General features: G+C 47.5%; 1 long non-coding RNA gene across 1 annotated transcript; it reads right to left on the bottom strand.

Annotated features, from left to right (window-relative positions):
• Nucleotides 1-7,737: 7,737 nt before the first annotated feature.
• Nucleotides 7,738-18,620, bottom strand: LOC133261984 (uncharacterized). Its single transcript, XR_009741261.1, has 2 exons — nucleotides 17,665-18,620; nucleotides 7,738-7,868 (listed from the first exon to the last, which is right to left on the bottom strand). It is a non-coding gene; the product is annotated as an uncharacterized LOC133261984 (long non-coding RNA).
• Between the last annotated feature and the right edge of the window lie 740 nt (nucleotides 18,621-19,360).

Consider the following 19,360-nt stretch of genomic DNA (forward strand, 5'->3'; position numbering starts at 1 on the left):
TCCTAATATCCGATCTAAATCTCCTCTCTGTCAGTTTAAAGCCATTCTTCTTCATTCCTACAGGTCCTTGTAAAAAGCTGCTCTCCAGCTTTCTTGTCAGCCCCTTTAGGCACTGGAAGCTGCTCTAAGGTCTCCCAGACCCTCCTCATCTCCAAGCTGAACAAGGCCAGCTCTCTTGGCCTGTCTCCATAGCAGAGGTGCTCCAGCCCTAGGAGCATCTTTGAGGCCTCCTCTGGACTCAGTCCAACAGCTCCATGTCCTTCTCATGTTGGGGGCCCCAGAGCTGGATGCAGTATTGCAGGGGGTCTAACAAGAGTGGAGTAGAGGGGGAGAATCCCACCCCCTGACCTGCTGGTCACATTCTTTTTGGTGCAGCTCAGGACACGTTTGGTTTCTGGGCTGCAAGCATGCTAATTGCCAAGTCATGGTGAGCTTCTCATCAACCAACACCCCCAGTTCTTCTCCTCAGGGTTCCTCTCAATCCAGTCTCTGCCCAGCCTCTATTTGTGCTTGGGATTGCCCCAACCCAGGTGCAGGACCTTGCACTTGGCCTTGCTGAACTTCATCACGTTTTCCCAATCCTCTCTCCCAAGTCTGCTCAGGTCCCTCCAGACAGCAACCCTTCCTTCCAGTATGTCAGCCACAACACGATCTGCTCCAAAACCTTGCTGGACACTGAGGTGAGACTGACAGGCCCGTAGTTCCCTGTTGTTTCCCTTTTTAAAAATGGGGGTTACTTTTGACATTTTCCAGTCAGTGGGACCTACACTGGACTGCCACGACTTGTCAAATAGGATGTATAATGGCTTGGCCCCTTCATTGGACAGTTCCATTTGGATCCATGGATGCATCTCATCAGATCCCATGGACTTACACATCTTCAGATTTCTTAGATGGTCTCAAACCTGACCTTCTCGTACAGTAGGTTTTTCCATTCTCCCAGTCCCTGCCAGTTGCACAAAGTAAATGTCAATGCAAGTTCCTGAAAAGGTACAGGTTTCTCTCTAAAAGGAATAACAAAGCAGATTTCCAGAATAGCTGCATCTATTTACTATTAGCAGAGCCTTTAAATTATCATATGATGGATTAAGGACATGAAAACCTGCATTTTATACAAGCCTGAGCAACTCTAAACAGACTACATCAGAAATTCCCAAATAATATTGACCTTGTGGTGCTCGCATACCTTCCTAACTCCAGTCCCATGATACAGGGCTTCCCTGTGACGCTCCATGTATCCTCCAGACAGTGACACAGTAGCAGAGTGCTCAATGGCAATGAGGAAGGCGAGTCCCATGACACCAGCAGCTCAGGCTGCATGAAACCATTCTGTCAGGCCTCATTTGTCATACCCTGTCTGAAACATTAACTTGTTCCCAAAGACTTTGACTTTATCAGGAGTCACATGTCCCTCTGTGATCAGCATGGGGCTGCCATCATTGCCCCATGGTGTGCTCTCACTTGCCTGGGAGCATCATTCTGTGCTTGAAGCTGAGCTAGACCATGGTTGTTTTCCCAGGCAACACTGCCCAGCACAGCTCTGCTGCTGGTGAACATGGAGCACATCAGGCTTTAACAGCCTGCAGCACATACCAGCAGGTGACCCACAGAGGTCTCCTTCCTGATCCAGGGAAGGCAGACACCAAAGGTCTGCACAGGAACACTGTCAAACCATGTGCTTATGATGGTAACAAGACCCCGAGGCTGGCTGAACTGCTGCCTGCAGCTGTAGAGAGTGGCACAGAAAGATTTCGGGCCAGAGGGGAGGCATGATGCACCCTGTGCTGCTTCTCCTATATGACTTATTTTGTTCTTTTTCTCAACACGTACAGCACTTTCCAAGCAGTGATGTGAGCTGCTCTGAGACAAGAGGCAAGAGACTAAGGGGAGTGAAAACAGAAGACATGGTGATGTATCATGAGTCAGGCTGGGGCAATATGGGTGGTGATCACAGCAGTGGTGGTGTGGGGTGGGAAGTGAATGCTGATTCCCTTGGGAAAAGCCAGGTGCTCAGAGGGTTTGTGAAGTGCTCCCTCAAAAGCTTCTTTGTGTGTACAGCCCATTTATGCACCATTCTCCAAATGGGGCCAGGATTTGACTCATTATGAGTAATAGGAATGTTTTAAACAGAGAAAAGAATACTAACTCACTTAAAAATATAGATAGGTCTACATTTGGCTGAACAGTACAAGGCCAGTAATTTTCCACAGCATACTGCCAAATAACTGAATGTGACATTCAAGTAGCTCATGTGTAGGTGTTCCTCAGGAGAAAACACAGCTTTAACAAGGACCATTTTCCAAAAGAGAAGACTAAAGGTTGGGTATCTAAATAAGACTTTACAGAATCTAAGTAAACAGCTAAATTTCCAGAAATGCCAAGCTTCTCTTGAGGCTCTACAGGTGGTGCTGACAGCCAACACTTCTGAACGTCTAGCTGCTTATTGGCAGCCTAAAGCGCGTTTGAAAATAGTAGCCCATGTGGTTAATAGAGCTCATAACAAAGGGTGACGTTGTTGGATTAAAAGCCATCTCTAACTAATGACAGGTTGCAGGATTTCCAGGCGACATGAGAAACTGCACGGTTTAGAAACACTTTGCATGAAAAAGTTTCCACTTCACGTTTGGTAGAACAACATGGGTTTTGGAAACTGTCATTTTCTGAGTAACCCACGCATGGCTTGCTAAGGGACAGCTGTTGCTAAGTGCTCGTTCAAAACCACAGAAGGAACCAAGGCTGGAAACTGGAATTAGGACTCAGCAGCTCCTGCCCACAGCTTGGATCACGTACAGTTTACATGCAGCTGATTTTCAATTAATAGTGAAAATGGGGGAAAATTAGTAAAGTAATCTCAGGATAATCTGTAAACATGATTGTTTTCTGTCCTTTTGAATACCACTTCTTATTCATCATTATAAGCATCCTTACAAATAAATTTGCTTTCCAAAAGGTGCAGGTTTTCTTCAATTGTGTTTTCTACCAGTATTGTAATTGTTGATAAGAAATTCCAGCTGTAAGTAGAATTTTATCTATAATAACGTTATCTGGGAGAAAAAAAAAACATAACAGGGCTGAAGTCTAAGATGAGTACTGTGACAATGTGTTTTGTTTAATGGCTGTCAGTGGTGTCCCAGAACCAGGACTGCTGGTTCTGCTGCTGGCCGGTGACTTGGGGAGGATACCAGGTGTGCTCTGCTTGCAATTGTTTTCTGGGGCCCACATATGTGTAAAGAGCAGGATATTCGCATGCAAGTGTACAGTGTTTGTATTAAGGTGTGATAATGGCATGTCCATGTGAAAGGAGTACTATGCACATAAATTGTCATGCACAGACATTAGAATAAACCTATTAATGTTAATGCAAATATCCTGCTCTTTAGAAGTATGTGGGCCCCAGAAAACAACTGCAAGCAGAGCACACCTTTTGCTGTAGAGCAGGTTTGCCCTGTCACCCTTCCACGCAGAAAACTCTCCCAACCAGACTGCAAGTATAGCAAAAGCAGGCTCCTCTGTTTTGAAATTATTACCATGGTAACATGAAACCCTTTTGTACTTCATAAATTCTGCCTCATTGGAGCAGCTGAAATTTCAAGTAAAACCACTTCACAATGCTTTGTGAGCATAGAAACAGCTCACACAGTTTAAAGATGACATAGAGGAAATTTTTGGAGTACTAAGGAGTTGTTGGACCCCCAGACCAGTCACCTCATTTAGTAAAATGATCTCTTTTCAGACTCCTGTGTCTTTGCAATTGAACGGGAAATCTGCCATCCTGAGGAGTGGAGCCCCACTTGGCCCAAGCAGCCATTAGACAGATTACTGGGCACTCTCAAAGCAAATCCACCCCAAGAAGGTTTATGGGAATGTTCCTGTGCCAATGCAGCCCCACAGAACCCCGTGGGCAAGGCACAGGGGGCTTCATCGTGCAGCAAGCAGCCTGGTCACAATGCCATGCAGTGGTAAGCGCCATTCCCTTCCCACCACAGGAGAGGGCAGGCAGGGCTGTAGGGACCTTCCCAGGTCCAGGCTGCCTGGACGGGCACTGCTGCCAGCAGAAGCATGGTGGGATGGCTCAGGGTCAGCACAAAGCTAAACAATGAGGCCTCTTCAGCCATAAAAAACCACACAAGCCAACACTATTATTCCTTCAAAAATACACAGTAACAGATATTTTTGTTAAAGTACCTGAAATGAGGCTGTACATGAAAAAGCCTAACTAATAATTAATTGAACCATTGCTAAGGTTTTAAACTCTTTTAGCATCATTAAAATCTGTACATAAAGACTTTGCCTATGTGCTGGAGGTGAGCTGCAGAAATAATAACCCAGATGACCTTCCAAGCTGCTGCTTGTCATGAACTGTTTCCTTTTGCCTTGGGGAAATTTCTAAATATATATATATGTATGTATATAAGCAAATAAGCAAGTCTTTCAATTGCAAGGTAGTGACACTTGCATCACTGCCCTTTCCCAAGTGTACATCACCATTCTGAGTGCAGCTGCTGAGAAAACCCCAGGAAGTATTGGGTTTGAAATTAAAGAGTTTGCTTTAATATTTAGCTGTGATAAATTTGACTGAGAGTACATGTATTTCATCAGGCGTCTGTGAGTCAGGCGCATGAGTCACAAAAGGAGCCAAGCTCGAGCTGTTGAAGCCAGCCGGCGAGGCCTGTCCTTGCAGTCCCAGTGCTTGCGTGCAAAACTCTCATTAATTCCTCTGAGGAGATTTAATTAGCATCAGGACAGGACGGAGGACATGCATACTCTGAAGAGGGCCTGACCCTGAGCACCTTCTTTATTTCTCCTTGTTCAAGTCCTTACATCGCCCGCACACCTTTATGTTGTAAATCCCATGGACTTGGGTGGCATCAGGGAGCCAGGTGCAAGCACAGAGAGGAGAACCCCACTCCAAGTAATTAACAATAACGTATAATTGCTACTAATTCAGTTTTACACAAATTACACAGTATTATTAAATTAAGCAAACCATGTTCTTGCATCTGAGCGTTAGCAGCATAACTCATTTTCATTCCATTTTTTTGAAACAGCGCTTGTAATTAGTCCTCTGCTTTCCAAACCGATCACATGCAACATTTTGTTTTTACCAAAACACCCACCAAAAAGTGTTCAAGTTCTCTAATTGCAAAGATTCGCTTCACACGGCTGTGCAACGTCTTTCTGCTCTGGGTGTTATTTAGGAATAGCCAACTGGAATTTATTGAAATTATGTTGAAAAATAAATGATTAAAATTGCTCCCCAGCTGGGTGGGAGACCTCGTGTGCCAAGTTTCAGCCCATGAGAACTCTCACAACGGAGTCACGGGATACATGGCTGAGCATAGGAGGTTGGAGTGGAAAATACAAGCTCTTTACTATCTCAAAGGCCAAGACCATAATATGGGTGAGCTCTCCCCTGCGGTCACTGGCTCCATAGGCACTTGGCACACCTCTGCTTGGTGCCCTGCATGGTGTCACGCTCACAGGGCTTTGCTGAGCAACGCCAGCCCCTTCCTCCCCACAGCCCCAGGCACCATGGCCAGGTTGTGCCCCCTGCCCGCTCCTGCCTGGTGTGGGCTTCCCCAGTGCACCCAGTGCCGGTCCTGTGCTTGCCGGCCCTGCTGGCGCACTCACCCCCTTCTCTTCCCACTTGGCTGGGAAGGGTGCTTTTTTTGGCCTCTGCTTCCGTCATCTGGCATTTAAATGTAACAAGATCTCTCATTGCTAACATTTATAGCAGCAAAATATTTAAGTTCCAGGGCTTGTAACACATGTTATTAATGTCCCGTTGCCAGGCCCAGCTGAAGGCTCCCCAAACCCTTCCCTGAGCTCACTTCGGGCCCATGCCAGCAAACAGACATTGTCCCTGGCTGCACAGCAGCAGGTGAGAAGGAGCTGCCTGGGGTGACCGCTGAGCATCACAGCCACTAGCATACCCTGGGGTGGCTCTGGAGCCCTGGGCACACTCATGGCACCAGGAAGGAGAGGAAAAGCCCACCAGTGCTCCCCCAGGGCAATGCCTGACTGTGAGTGACTGTGGGGCCCTGCAGCAGCAGTATGGTAGTGATGGCTACCTCTCAGCATACCCTCATGGGGCTTCTCCCATCCACTGCCAGTGGGCATCAAGTTGCAGGCACCACCACATGCTGGCTGGGCAGGAGATGGCAGCAAGTGCAGAGCAGTGATGGCCACATCACCTCTGTCTCCCACCAGGGCACTGACTCCATGAGCTGCACCCAGAAAGAATAGTTAGGGTTGGAGAGGACCTTAAGATCATCTAGTTCCAACTCCCCTGCCATGGGCAGGGACACCTCATAGTAAACCATGTCACCCAAGGCTCTGTCAAGTGGGTCTATGTGATGGGGCAGAGAAGCAAACAGAACGACAAGCTATGGTCATCACTGCTATGACTTCAATCAAAGGCAGTAAATTAAAGACAGTGTTTTAAAGTGGCTGATTTAGTAATGCATGTGCTAGTGCATGTATTTAAATGCTCCCACCGCTCCCACTCAGCCCTGGCAGCCAGTCTGCAAAAACTGCCTGGAAAGGAAAGGCAGAAAGCAAGCACAGCCTGGTTTGTCTCCTGCCCCTTGGCCCCTCCTCACCCCTCTGTGGTGTCCACAGTGCCAGGCTGCCCAGCTGGACACTCCTGCCTCCTCAGCACCAGTGCAGCACAGGAGGGGAGCTGTGCAAAGGCACTGACACAAGCAGAAAGCAATACCTTGGTTCCACAATTCCCTAATAAAGATGTTCCTGACTTTTGAAAAAGCCTGAAGCAACATCAGACCTTTAAAAAAGAGTTTCTTGTTCCTGCTCCTGTTTTACATTTTGTTGCGATAAGCTCTGAGCTTTGGAAGCTGGTCTAGATTAGTCTGTGCCAGGCGCTGCATGTGCAGGTGTTCTCCCCTCATGCGCACGTGCTGCTCAGCGCTGCTGCTCTGCAGTGGGTGAGCGACAGTGGTGGCTCCTGGCCATCGTTCACCAGTCCATCCTGGCAGTGGTTTGGGGTCATCTGAAAGCCATGGATCCTCGGGGCACCTCAGGGGGTGCAAAGAATAAGACAAGAGGTTTCTGTTCCTTACAGTCACAGCAAAGAGCTGGAAATATAAACCCCAAAGGCTCAGCCTGGCAATGCAGGGGAAAAAAAAAAAAAACACATTTTTAAGGCTCCAGATTTTTGAGCCAGTCTTCAGATCTATCTCTTTGCAGTCCGAAGCCCTGGGTGAGCCCTTGCCTCTGCAGAAGCAAAGCAGGCAGCCAACAGCTGTCTTGGCCACTATTATCCTTTCCTCCCATATATCTTTTTCAGGACTTCCCACCTCACCGTGGGCTTAGGAATCCCTCAAAGGTCCCAGTCACCTGCACCACCCCTAAAAGACCTACTCTGTGACAGGTTTCTTCAGCCTTCTGCTTGGAGGTCATGGCCAGGCTCTGTACTGGAAAACCACACTGAGTATTCCAGAGCAGCTCTTTGCACATGCTCTTCTATTTAAGGAGCAGACACAGGAAAGAGGAGGGGACTGCAGTAGCCAAATTTAGACCTAGAAGTGAGAGGAGGTATTGTATGTGAGGGCTTGGCCCACCTTTTTACAACATCTGCCAAGCAGAGAAAGTGATTCAAATGCTTCCAAAGCACAGGGCATGAGATCAGAGCAGCAGATGATAGGTCCTTAGCAGCTCCTCTGAAGTAAAAAGGGTGGCAGCCTCAGCATGAAGGTAGTTCTCATAAATCAATTCTCATAAAGCCAGGCACCATTTTTATTTTCCTCTCCAACAGCTGATTAGGTAGCTGGTGAAGGGAAGATGTGTAATTCATCCTCTGACTCTGGACAAGGAAACCAAGTCTGCTCGGCTGTGATGCTTCTGAACAGCTGGAAAGGGAAAGAGGGAGAATGTCTGTTAATATTGGACGTGACAGAAATAACCCAGCAATATATCAGAGGGTGACAGCCTAACACAGTTAAGGGCAGCATGTGCTGTGAGATACCATTATATTTTAAATAAAGTACTTTGCAAGGTCCCAGATTTCTTCATTTCTTCCGTGACTGGCATGGATGAAGCTGCAGCCTGACTAATGTCCTTCTCTCTTGGACAAGTTCAAAACAACCCAGCTGGATGCTAATCTGCAGGGTCCTTTCTGCAGAGCGCAGTTGTCACATGCATGGTAAAACACAGCTGAAATATACTGTGGTTCATAGCAAAGTGCCACTACCATAGCTCAGCTCCAAAGAGTGCTTGGGTGAGCTGGGTGTAGGGAATGGGAAGCAGTTACAAACAGTTGTATAACATCCCCTCCCCATGGCAGCTGCTTTCAGCAGACAGGAGTGCAAGCATGCAGTAAGAAATAAATCCAGGTCATAGCTGTAAAAACGATGCTTTACTTTACTAGCCTTAACATGATTTATTTGTTTGAGGCTTATTTTTGCAAAGCAGTAAGGAAACTTTATAGATTTGCTGATAATCCTAGACTCATGTGAACAACAGAATCACAACTGCTGACCAAATAAAGGAAGGGCTTTCATAATTTAGGAAAGTGAGAGATACATATATGAAAACAAAGAACAACTACACAGAAAATACACTACATGCACACACGAGTCTCCTGCCACATTATAATCCTGTGTAGTTGGATATTTGGGAATTAGAGGAGTTAACAGCTCATACATAACTTGACCTGAAGTTGTGAGGCTGAAATCAGGCTCCTCTATGGATCAATTGGTAGTCTGTCTGCCCTGGCATACTTAATTAAATTGAGGTTGTCTCATTACCTGGGATGCGAAACGAGCCTGCAGTCATACCAGGCGCAGCGCTCACCAGGCAGAAGGGCAACAGTGAGGAGTGCCTTAAACTCAGGGGCACAGCCAGCATGCATCTCCTTTACTAGGAAAACAAAGGGAGGGACGAGCAGCTTTCACCAGTCTGCCTTAGTTTTGAGTTCTTTGACTTGTCTCCTCCATGAAAAAGACACCAGAGCCACCATTCTACAAAGATTCAGACTTAACAGTGCTGGCATTTAAAAACATGAGTTACTGCCCAAAGCAATGAAACGGACCTAAAGGCATGTTTACAGACCAGCTGCAGGGCAGGGCTTCTCTACTGCTCTGGATTTTCACTGGGTTTCCACTGCAGAGCCCAGCAGATGTCCACGTGCAGGCCCAGTGTACCAGCAGCATTGCACTACATTGAGTTTTGTTCCTTGCCTGTGTCACCTGTGGCCTTCTCAGGCCCAGTACACAGGTACAAAAACTGGAAACACAGCAGGAAGAAAGCATAAGCTGTGATTTTACTTGGCTGCACTGGGATGACAAGTCCTGGAGTACCGAGTGACCGTGACTGGGACTAGTAACACAACCCAGGAGAAAGGGAGTAAAAGGGAAGTGCTCTTCTGGATGGGGGCTGCTTATTTAGCTTTAGTGCCATTTAATTAAAAAATCTGTTCTAATGAAGGCAGAAGAAAATGAGCGTATTTTCTCAAAAAAGAAAACATAAAGTTACTGAAATTAGTTCTGAAGCATTTCCATTTAAAAGCCTATTGCTGTGCTGTACCTTATGTAGTAAAGGTAAAACTGAGTAATGCTCCTTTGTAGTGGTCAACACCCTGAGCTGGTATTTTGTAGGCAAATACAGCTGCAACCCCCAGGTTCACAGATGCCCTCTAAGTCCAGCCTACAGCTCACACCTGAGCTGCCCATGTTGTCCCCACGTGCTCAGCTGGGGTCTAGCCCAAATGCCTGCAGTTTGCAAAGTGATTGCTCTGCCACCAAGGTGTTGCCACCAAGTTTGGTGGGGCTGATCAGGTCAATGGTGGGGGTCAGGATGAGGGACAAGGATTCTCTGTGCAGTGTAAGGATATGCTGAGCTGCAGGGGAAAGCCATTACGGTGCCTGGAAAAGCTGCTTGGGGTCTGACCTTGCGCAGCAGCATCCTCACGCCAGCAGCCCCACATTTCCTTGGCAGTAGACATTTCCTGTGTGGGAGAAGGTGCCTTAATTTTTCATAGAGGCCTGGGATACACAGCTCTGGTCAACTGCTAGTGCTGTCTTGAAGACTGCTATTTTTATCATCTTGATAAAATAATTACTGCTAGAGCTGGAGGTGAGTGCAGGAATGTAAATATTTGTCAGTGGGTTTGTTGCAGATACAGAGATGCACCACCAGCTTGTGTGAAGACTAATGTCTCATCAGCACGCCTGCCCAGCCTGCCAGGTCTGCTGGCTAGCACATAAATAATTACTGGAAACTGCATTTGGTTTTACAGAAGGAGTTTGTACAGTGTCTGCAGCACAAACAAGGTGAGGCTTTCAGAGCCGCAGTGCCTGTTTTAGTGCAAAGGCACTGTAGCACAGAGGTGCCCCAAGGCCATTTGAGTAAGCCAAACGGCAGTAGTAGGACACGTAATTAATAACCAAAACAGATGAACAGCAGGGAGAGAAGATGGAGCACAGTGCTCCAGTTTCAGCTCTGCCAAAGCCTGGATGTACAGGCTGGTGAGAGGGACCCATCGTCCTCCCTCTGGCTCATCCACACTGCTCTTCCGTCCCAGAAGTGCTGTGAAAGGCAGAAGTGCCAGTGCTGTCCACTTCTACCCCTTAATGATTTGTCCCATCAGTTTGCTTCATTATCAGCTGCACCACGTCAGGAAGGACAGCCTGCTCCTGCTCCAGCTCAAGAATCAACTGAATGGCTCTGTTTTCCTCACTTTTACATTAGGTACGTTTCCTCAGGTGGCTTTTAGCAGATTGGCTACAGGACATTTGTTCTGATGACACTCTTCAGCACATCCATTGATTTGCTTTTATTTATTTTCCTGCCTTCAGTCAAACGCTGCTGTCTTTGGCAGCAGCGATAAGGGTGCCTGCTGCGTAGCCCGACAGAGTTTGCTGGCTGCAGAGCAGTGCGATACCCCAGAGCGCCTCCGATGGACGGCGCTGAACGTCCCCACGTGCCCGGAGACCCCAGACACATGCAGAAGTGTGCGTTCTCCGTGTGTGGTGCAGCCAGCTGGCCTGGCCAGAGTGCGCAATACCAAGAGCAGCCTCCCCCTCCACAGTGCAGCGCACAGCGTGGAGGTTACCTGCCACGGGGCAGATCGGGCTCATCACTGCATCGCTGAACAAGCCACTCTTCACAGAAAATGACTCTGCTGAGACACCTACAGCTAGTCGGTGCAGAAAGCACTGCTCGTGATGGGGCTGATGTCACTTACAGCAGAAATTGATGAAAAATGGGACTGCTTCGGTTAACCCTGTGGATGTCCTGATCTCACTTGTCTCTTGTCATTCGGTTTTCAGCTTGCTTTAACTGAGTATGCAATGCTGCAAGCCTTGAGAAGAAATGAATGGGTCTAGTCCATCCAGAGACAGCCAGTGAAAGTGTTCTGTGCCACTATGCATTTTTAAACAGCTGGCATGGTTTAATAAAGGGCTGGCTGCATTTCAGTTGTAAGTGAAGAGCTTGTCAGAGATGTGGCCAATAAAAAAAAAAAAAAGGAAAGAAATTCTGCTTGCCTATTGCATGAGAAGCATTTCCACACAAGGTGGCACCTGTCTCCTTCCCTTCTAGCCTTGCTCCGGAGAAGCTAAAAAGCATGTGAAAATATGCTCTGAAAATTAACTCCTAGCAAATAGGATGCATAATTCGTCATTAATTCACTCATTAACTAACATTTTTTTCCTACGCAGTGATAACCAGAAACAGAAGTAAATTTTGCTGTGATCAACACCAGTATTCAGCAGTGAGGAGTGAGCACAACAGATGAACCTGACAAAAGCTGCTCACACGAGCCCAGGCTTGGGACAGGCAGATATTCACTAAGATCCTCCCAAGGCACAAGGAGGGTCCCAGGAGCCCAAGTGGACCCTGCCCAGCCTCAAGTCCTGCTGCAAATGAGGTTTATGTACTCCTGGCAGGTCTGCCCTGCACTTCATCTGATGGAGCTTAATGTTTTATGCCTATAATTTTAAATGACAATTAAGGTATTTAGAATACTTCCTCATACACAGTGCACCAGCTCTGCTGATGACATGCTTTTGCATCAAAATGCAAGGTGCTGAAGAGGCTTGCCTTCCACTGCAGGCTTTTGCTTCTGATCCTGACCTTGCCACACAAAGAAAATGCAAAATATTGTTACATATTAGAAGGGCAGTGTAGCTAGAAATAGGCTCTTCGACCAAGTAGCAGAATGGTAACACCATTATTTCCTGGCTGAGATGCCTGGGCTGCACTGGGCAAGGTGATCAGTGCCTATTAAAGTGGGATGTCTTGAGTCTCACAGCCCAATGTGCCCACAGTCATCCCTGGGTCCATCCCAGAGCTGGTCCCAGGGCTGATAAACTCAGGGAGTTAATTTTCTGCAGGATCTGTCTGGTCTTCATAGAACAGGAGAGTTATGAAGGAATTACAAAAATAGCACCTCTGTCATGTTTTCTGTAAGAAACTAAGGATCCTGGATTAGATGGTTTTGCCAAGAATTTATAGACAGATGCTTCTCATTCTGTAGACTCCTCTTGAAATGCAACAAACACATCACTGAAGGCTGGGACTGGCCACCAGGAGTGCATCCCTGGAGCCAGTCTCAGCACCAGCTTGGACCCATCCATCAGCAAAGACACCCTGGGCAGCATGGGGGAAAGCACACAGTGCTCTGGGCCAGGGTGCAGCGCAGTCAGGCGTCCTGGCTTCAGCAGTAGCCGTCATTTTTCTCCTTCTTGGTAGCTGATGCAGTGCAGTGGGGTTATGCAGAATGCACATCCCAACTTAACAGTTCAATTGTAAGCCCCCTCTATCATGTGACCCGGAAGAAGAATGATTTTAAATGGGGCCCTGAGCAACAACAAGCCTTTGAGCAAATTAAACGTGAGATAGTTCATGCAGTAGCCCTTGGACCTGTCCGGACCGGGCCAGATGTAAAAAACGTACTGTACACTGCAGCTGGGGAGAACGGTCCTACCTGGAGCCTCTGGCAGAAAGCTCCAGGGGAGACTCGAGGTCGACCCCTTGGCTTGTGGAGTCGGGGATACAAAGGATCTGAGGCCAGCTATACCCCAACTGAGAAAGAGATACTGGCAGCCTATGAAGGGGTTCGAGCTGCTTCGGAAGTGATTGGCACTGAAGCACAGCTCCTCCCGGCACCCCGGTTGCCCGTGCTGGGCCTGATGTTCAAAGGCAGGGTCTCCTCTACACATCATGCAACTGATGCTACATGGAGTAAATGGGCTGCACTAATTACACAATAAACCCGAATAGGAAATCCCAGTCGTCCAGGCATTCTAGAAGTCATCATGGACTGGCCAGAGGGCAAAGATTTCGGAATGTCACCAGAGGAGGAGGTGATGCGCGCTGAAGAGGCCCCACCATATCATGAACTGTCAGAAAGTGAAAAGCAGTATGCCTTCTTTACTGATGGGTCTTGCAGCATTGTGGGAAAGCATCGGAGATGGAAGGCAGCTGTATGGAGTCCTGGACGACAAGTTGCAGAAACTGCTGACGGAGAGGGTGAATCGAGTCAGTTTGCCGAGGTGAAAGCCATCCAGCTGGCCCTGGACATTGCTGAACGAGAAAAGTGGCCAGTACTTTATCTCTATACTGACTCATGGATGGTGGCAAATGCCCTGTAGAGGTGGTTGAAGCAGTGGAAGCAGAGCAACTGGCAACGCAGAGGTAAACCCATCTGGGCTGCTGCACTGTGGAAAGATATTGCTGCCCGGGTGCAGAACCTGGTGGTGAAGGTATGCCATGTAGATGCTCATGTACCCAAGAGTCGGGCCACTGAGGAACACCAGAACAACCAACAAGTGGATAAAGCGGCTAAGATTGAAGTGGCTCAGATGGACTTAGATTGGCAACATAAAGGTGAATTATTTTTGGCCCGGTGGGCCCATAACATCAGGGCACAGCCCCGGGCACCCAAAACCAAATCATCCATAGCCCCAGGCACCCAGAACCTCAGGCACGCACAGCCCTGAGGAAGCACAGACCCTCTGACCTTGCAGACTTGCTGCACAGAGCCTTGGTGCGCTGCAATGCAGAACTGTTGTTAGACTCATTACTCCCGTTGTGGGATACAAAATGCCATTCTTGCCAGCAATGCTGGTTAATTTCTGTCCCAGCACTGAGTGGAAGTTAAAGGTTCAGTATTTCTCCGAAAATCAGAGCTGGGCTGGGGAGGGGTAGGCTTTTTAGTGTAGCAAAGCACTGTGCTACAATTACAACTTTTTTAAAATGGCCTTTTCTAATATAAAAGGAAATATATTTCAAAGTAATGAAGTTCCTATATGGCAGTCTAGACATCATGCTCTGAAAATGTCAGCTTGGGATGACATTAATGAATCATTTTTTTTGTTAGGTATTTTGCTGATGTGGAAATTCATCAAAATGGACTCTCTTCACTGAAATGCGTTTGCTTTTGACAGATTGGCATTTTACAATGGGAAAATGGTCTGTGTGAAAACTGCCAACAGTCCCAGCCAACATGATGCTATTGAGAGCCTTTTTCCATTCTAAACGTGACCACTGCCGGCTGCAGCCTGCACACACTCACTGCACCTCACCCAGGCCAGCTTGATATCACCAGCTCCTGTTTTCCCATGGGTCAACTCAAAATACCTTGGCTTTGAATAGTTATCAATGCCAGTTTTTTTTGGAGGTTAACCATTAACTCTGATGGCAATGTCTGCTGCATGCTGCTGTGGGGTATTGCAAGTAAAACAGCCTGGTTTCAGTCGTGCTGAACACACAGGTGTGTTCTGTCCACTGCACTGTCCACTGTTCTGTCCACTGCACTGACTCTTTGGTTCTGTTTTTTCACAACTTACCTGTGGATTGGGGGTCAGCTTCTGTGCTTTCTGGGATTGCAAATGGGAGCCTGAGTTCAGGTTTAGGCAGGGGGCAAGCATTGCTGTAAGTGAGCTCTTTGCAACGCTTTGATCACGCCCCTGGCTTTACAGGACTGGCATTACTTTGATTCATTGTTTCAGCACACAGAGCTGTGAAAGGTTAATTTCAGACCTCATGAACATAGGCAGGGTGTTACTGCATTGGAACTGCAAGCTGAACTGGTTCAGATTTAAACCCATGTAAGTGAGGGCTGGTTGTGGGTCTGAGAGATAATTTATCTAAATTCCTGCGTCATGAAATGTAGCTACTCTTAAATGTCCCATTTCAAAATCATGCCACTCAGTGCTAAACACTGCTGTAAAGTAAATTTTCATGTTCCCAAACAACAGGAAACAGAATTCTTATGCTGCAAGTAGATTTGACTATAGCATGAACAAAATCACAACAGTGCTCCTTCTACATCTAAAACTTTTTTCTGGCACATGACAGCCTATGGAGGTACTGAGTTTCAGTGATGGCTTATGCATATTTAACAAGCATGCATATTTGCACAACAGCTGGAATGATGGCAAACTGAATTGCTGAAATATCTGAATATAGAAATATGCATACATGGTTTAGTTTGTCCAAGACTGCATATGGGGTCTGACCTCACCACAACAGCCTAGATTCGGATGGGGCTGGCCCAGGCAACCTCCTTGGGTCCCTTCCAACCCAGCCATCTGATGGCTGTTTCCTCTAGTAGCTGTGCTGCAAGGTCAACATCTGCCAAAGTCAGCAAGGTGTTCCAACACACAGGTCCTCTGATGATAAACTCACACCCAGTGCCAAGGTATGGAACTCTGTCATGTCTCTGACAGAGAAATCACTGCAAAAACCTCCCTGTGCTGTCCTTGGAGACAGAAATTCAAACCTTGTCTCTCCTGCAGCTGCTAACTGGATGGGCTCACGGGAAAGGCCTCCTGGTTGAAAGGATTGCCTGTCCCATGCTGCCTGGTCTCTCCCAGCAGTGTTGTGCAGGGGCCCTTATAGCCATCATTACCAATCGTTGCTATAGCTGCATTTAATTCTGCAGCCCAGTAACCGGATGCTGTGTCACAGCTCCCCCACATGCCAGTCAGCCAGGACTGGAGGGATGCAGGCTGGCTGCGCAGTTTGTATAATGCCATGCTTCTGTTCTTAGCTTTGGCAGTAGGATGGGTGCCCATGAGGGGAGCAGAGACCCTCACACCCACAGGTCCCCTGGCCTGCATCCTGGGGACTGTCCAGGCTGGACCAGAGCCACCCCTGCCCACCATCTTGTTTACACCTAGAATAGGAGAATCTAACCATCTGATAGCCACTGGTACCTCTGGGCATGCAGAAAAAAAAAAACAAACCCAGTCACATACTGACTTGTTCACAAGACTCTTCTTCTGGCTTATTTTTTGTTTTATTCTAAAGCCTCTGTTCTACCCATCCTGGCACATTCTATGCAGGCTGAGAAAGAGTCAAAGTCACAGAGCTCTCAGCTTTATGACTATGAAAATATATGAACTTCTTTTTTTCTGAGCTGTAGAGGTCAAATTATTAACCCACTTGTTTCTGCCCTGGCTTCATGTGTCATTTATTTAGTTTTCTAATGAATTTCTAGTACCTCATCTGTTTAAAATGCTCAATTTTATAAAAACAGACTGTTTCAAGCACTTCCAATCTTCTCTGTTTGGTATAAGAACAGAAGAATATAGAGGTTTTCATATGTTAGACTAGAAAAGAAAAAACTTGGAAGGTCAATTTTATGGATGACTTTCAGGGTGATGAATGGACCTGAAGATCAGATGAACATCATGTAACAGGGACTTAACGTGACTGCTCATTAATAAATGCTTAGCCAGTCTGGAACAGTTTTAAGATAACCTGTGACTCTTCCGGGATATTTACATGCTTTATTGCACAATTTTCATCTGCATCCAGCAAGTGCTTGGCACAAACACTTAAAAAAATTAAATGGAACATGCCAAAACTGTATTTCCAGAGAATTACCGCAGTTCTTGAATGACTAAAGCTACTTGCCCTTCAGTCCCACACCTCCCACAGCAAAGTGCAGAAATCCCTTGTCTTAGTGTGCAAATGAGGCATAACAGTGCCTCAGATCTGCAGCCTTCAGAGATACTAGGGTTGGATAAGGAAGGGATCTTGGGGGTCATCTGTCCCATTTCATTCCATCTGCAGGTAATTTGGGTTTATGCAGAAGGGCCACACTAATGAAAGTCTTTCTGAGCCTTGTTCACAGGGTAAGAAAGGAGCAGGGCTGTCCTCCAGCACCCTGTGACCTCAGTACCGTGCCACCCTACCCACCCAGAGCCACTGGGCACTGTCATGACTTGCCATCCCGGCAGTCAGGTCCTGGCACAGGAATGCCCTTCCTAAGCCTCTTCTCTGGCAGCACTGCGAACAGCCCAGTTTCCACACAGCCCTTCTCCAAGGGCATGCTGTGGCACACAGGTCCACCACAGCATCCCTTTGCATGCATTTTCCAAATTCAGCTCACATATCTGTGAGAACACTTATGGCCCCATTCCTGCCTCCCTCTGGCCTCCAGGCTTAGCCTGTGGCTTGTTAAATCTCTGCCTTTGAGGGCTGTGAGATTTCAGCAGAATCCTTGCCCTGTTTGGTGATTTAAAACCTTAAGAACTGTGGTGAAGCTGTGGAGCTGCAAGATCACTTACTTGCATTAAGGTAGGTCTCTGGTCCTCAGAGTTGCAGAGAACAGCAAGGGTATGTCCTGAAGGCTGCAAGAAACCAGTTTGATTTTCATATTATGATTTTTAACCCCTCTCAAGCTTCTCCCACCTGTCTCCAGCTGCATGGTCTCTGCCTGTCCAGTGCTGTCACAGGCCTTGGGGCCTTGGACTCCCAAGCCTGTAGAGTGGGACAGCAGGTTGGGGAGCAGTGCAGGACAAACACTGCTCCAGCCTTTGTGGAGAAGGGGAAAGGCCATGGGGCACATGGCCAAGCATGAGAAAGGAGATGTGTAAAAAGAGAGAAATGATGATAAATACAGGGAAAAGGAAAGGAACCATCTGAAACCCTCAAAAATACACATTTCAAGTCTGCTTGATTGGGACTGGGTGCAGGAAATAGGGAAGAAAGGCAGGGATGGCTTTGCAATGCTCCTGCACGTGTGTCCACAAAGCACTGAAATACAGAGCCAGCACTGGCAGGACCAGGACATCTCCTCTGAAAGCAGCATTTATTCCCTTTATGTGCATTCCATCTCAATAAAGTTGGATAAGGTAAGGTCTGGACACCTTATTTTAATATAATGGAGCTGGTGTAGCTTCATCATTACTTGAAAGCCCCTAATCCCCCAGGGCTGTAGGAAACTGTCTGAGCAGCCATGCAAAGAGAAAACTCAGATGCTACAAATTTAGCACACAGAGCAATGCAGCAGCTACCACCAAGCCCAGCCATGCTGCCATGTCCCCCTGCTCCAGCCCTGAAGTAGCCACAGGCACCCCATCAGTGCAGGGCATGGTGGCAGGAGCTCACAGCTTGTAAGAGACAGGGCTGGGGCACAGTCAGCCGAACACCACCTAAGGAGAAATTTTTTCTCCTGTTCTTGAGCTGTGATTGGGCTTGACAAGCACAGTGGCTTTATGAACTCTGCTTCAGCCCTGTGTCATGTGCCTTGTTGTGGTTGAAATCTCCACTCAGTTCTCCCTCCTGCCTGCACCCACAGGCACCGGCATCTGTAACATGCACTCACAAGCCCTGAGAGGGAAGGACAAAAGGATGAAAATACCCATGGACAAAAAAAAAAAAAGTAGACAAAAAAAGGAGAAAAAACAATCAAACAACAGGCACTATCTGGATTCAGAGCCTGGAGAGGAGGAACATGCTGGGAAAGAAAGGAGCAAGCAGAGAGGAGCAAGAGTCAGAGAGCACCATGGAGCCCATGTTTGCTCTCCTGCCAGCTGGTGTCCTGAGTGAGGGAGAGCTGCTTCCCTGCTCCATCTTAGCAAACCAGGCAGCATTCCATCCATTTGCATTTTGTATGAGCCTCTGTGGATGCTCTCAGCAGATGATCAGTGAATGCAGGGCCATGAGGAGGGCTGGCCAGGAAGGGGCTGCTGCTGGCTGCAGAGGGGATGGAGCAAGCTGAGAACTTGCTGGCGATGGCATTCGCCACAGTTTATGTAGGACTGGAGCAGCTAACTCCAATACAAAGAGGCACAGAGAAGCAGACAGCTAATGACAAAACCTTGCAGTAGTTTCTTGTTGTATAGGACAGGACAGCAGCTGGACCACTGGTGAGCTTTAAAGGTTGGAGAGGGACCATGGAGAGACCTGGCAGCCCTAGGACCTTCATGCTCCCCTACACATCTCACACCTGTCCTGGGGCACAGCAAGATCCAGCCCTGCAGCAAATGCTTCCAGCCAGCCCTCCCTCTACATTTCCGTCACTAGCTCCTGAGCCACCGTCCCCAGCACTTCTCTCCCTGTCACACTGAATGATGCATAAACAACAGAAACCTGTGCAGACATA

Source organism: Pezoporus flaviventris, unplaced genomic scaffold (genome assembly GCF_033815535.1).
Source record: "Pezoporus flaviventris isolate CSIRO_AGI_PZ_B2104156 unplaced genomic scaffold, CSIRO_AGI_Pfla_v1 ptg000001l, whole genome shotgun sequence".
In the NCBI taxonomy this organism is placed as follows: Eukaryota; Metazoa; Chordata; class Aves; order Psittaciformes; family Psittacidae; genus Pezoporus; species Pezoporus flaviventris.